The sequence below is a fragment of the Arachis ipaensis genome, chromosome B8, assembly GCF_059453495.1.
Source record: "Arachis ipaensis isolate K30076 ecotype BB chromosome B8, ASM5945349v1, whole genome shotgun sequence".
NCBI classification, from domain to species: domain Eukaryota; kingdom Viridiplantae; phylum Streptophyta; class Magnoliopsida; order Fabales; family Fabaceae; genus Arachis; species Arachis ipaensis.
In genome coordinates, this window is record NC_142443.1 from 50,951,905 (window position 1) to 50,953,921 (window position 2,017).

Sequence of the window (2,017 nt, forward strand, 5' to 3'; positions counted from 1 at the left end):
AACATTGTCACTAACGTTCCAGTGTGCCCCTTCTTGCTTCACGTTAAAGCCCATGTTAACTAGGTTAACGTGGCTTCTAACGTGGCCTTTGCCATCCTTTGAGAACGTTAATGACATTCAACATTGTCACTAACGTTCCAATGTGCCCCTAGGTCTCACGTTAGAGTCCACGTTAACTCGGTTAACATGGCTTCTAACGTGGCCATCCTTAGCCATCCCAACGTTAGTGACAATGTTGAGTGTCACTAACGTTGGCTCATCCTTCATTCCTCATCGTTAGCTTCCACGTTAACCAAGTTAACGTGGAAGTTAACGTGACTCTTGGGGGTTGTGTGGTTGCTTCAACGTTAGTGACAATGTTGAGTGTCACTAACGTTGTCGACAACTCTTCATCCCTTACGTTAGTTCCCACGTTAACCAAGTTAATGTGGGAGTTAACGTGGTACTTTGCATCATAGGCCAACGTTAGTGACAATGTTGAGTGTCACTAACGTTGGCTTCTCTTCCCCCCTTAACGTTAGAGGCCACGTTAACTAGGTTAACGTGGCTTCTAACGTGGCCACTTATGAGTAATTGCCAACGTTAGTGACAATGTTAAGTGTCACTAACGTTGGCTCAACTTCTCTTCTCCACATTAGAGTTCACGTTAACTTAGTTAACGTGACTCTCTAACGTGGGCATTGATGGCTTTTTGAGAGTGTTATTGGCAATCACTTTTCTCATTAACCTTGCAAGTTACCTCCCCTATTCTCACTTCCTTTTGGTCCTGAAATCAAGCAATAAAGTGCATCAAAGCTCTAGTCCAAGTCATGAGTAATGCAACATAATATTTGTCACTAAACTTATGCAAAATCCTCATGAAATTATGTAAAATGCACAATGTATGCTTGAATCAAGGCATAGGTGAATATCTACCCAAAACTAGCTTATTTCCTAAAGAAATGCATGAAACTAACCTAAAAACAGTAAAGAAAAGGTCAGTGAAACTGGCCAAGATGCCCTGGCATCACAGCTTGCATTCCATTCAGACTCTGAGAAATCATATTGACTTGCTGAGTCAATATTTTATTCTGAGCCAATATGGCATTCAGAGTATCAATTTCAAGAACTCCCTTCTTCTGAGGTATCCCATTACTCACAGGATTTCTCTCAGAAGTGTACATGAACTGGTTATTAGCAACCATGTCAATGAGTTCTTGAGCTTCTGTAGGCATTTTCTTTAGGTGAATGGATCCACCTGCAGAAGTATCCAATGACATCTTAGCTAATTCAGACAGACCATCATAGAATATATCCAGGATGGTCCATTCTGAAAGCATGTCAGAAGGACACTTTTTGGTCAGTTGCTTGTATCTCTCCCAAGCTTCATAGAGGGATTCACCTTCTTTCTGTCTGAAGGTTTGAACATCCACTCTAAGCTTGCTCAGCTTTTGAGGAGGAAAGAACTTGGCTAAGAAAGCAGTGACCAGCTTATCCCAAGAGTTCAGGCTATCTTTGGGTTGAGAGTCCAACCATACTCTAGCTCTGTCTCTTACAGCAAAAGGGAAAAGCATGAGCCTGTAGACTTCAGGATCTACTCTATTAGTCTTAACAGTATCACAGATCTGCAAAAATTCAGTTAAGAACTGAAAAGGATCTTCAGATGGAAGTCCATGAAACTTGCAGCTCTGCTGCATCAGAGAAACTAATTGAGGTTTCAGCTCAAAATTGTTTGCTCCAATGGTAGGGATGGAGATGCTTCTTCCATGTAAATTGGAATTGGGTGCAATAAAGTCACCAAGCATCCTCCTTGCATTATTATTATTTTTGGCTGCCATCTCCTCTTCTTGTTCGAAAATTTCTGAAAGGTGCTTGCTGGTTTGTTGTAATTTAGCTTCTCTTAGTTTCCTCTTCAGAGTCCTTTCAGGTTCTGGATCTGCTTCAACAAGAATATTCTTGTCCTTGCTCCTGCTCATATGAAAAAGAGGGAACGGAAAAATAATAATAATATGGATCCTTTTTATCCAGGTATAAAGGT

General features: G+C 41.0%; 1 non-coding gene across 1 annotated transcript; it reads left to right on the plus strand.

The window, feature by feature from the left end:
• The first annotated feature begins 1,313 nt into the window (after positions 1 to 1,313).
• LOC148548055 (small nucleolar RNA R71) lies at positions 1,314 to 1,421 on the plus strand. Its single transcript, XR_015897368.1, has one exon. It is a non-coding gene; the product is annotated as a small nucleolar RNA R71 (small nucleolar RNA).
• The last annotated feature ends 596 nt before the right edge of the window (positions 1,422 to 2,017 follow it).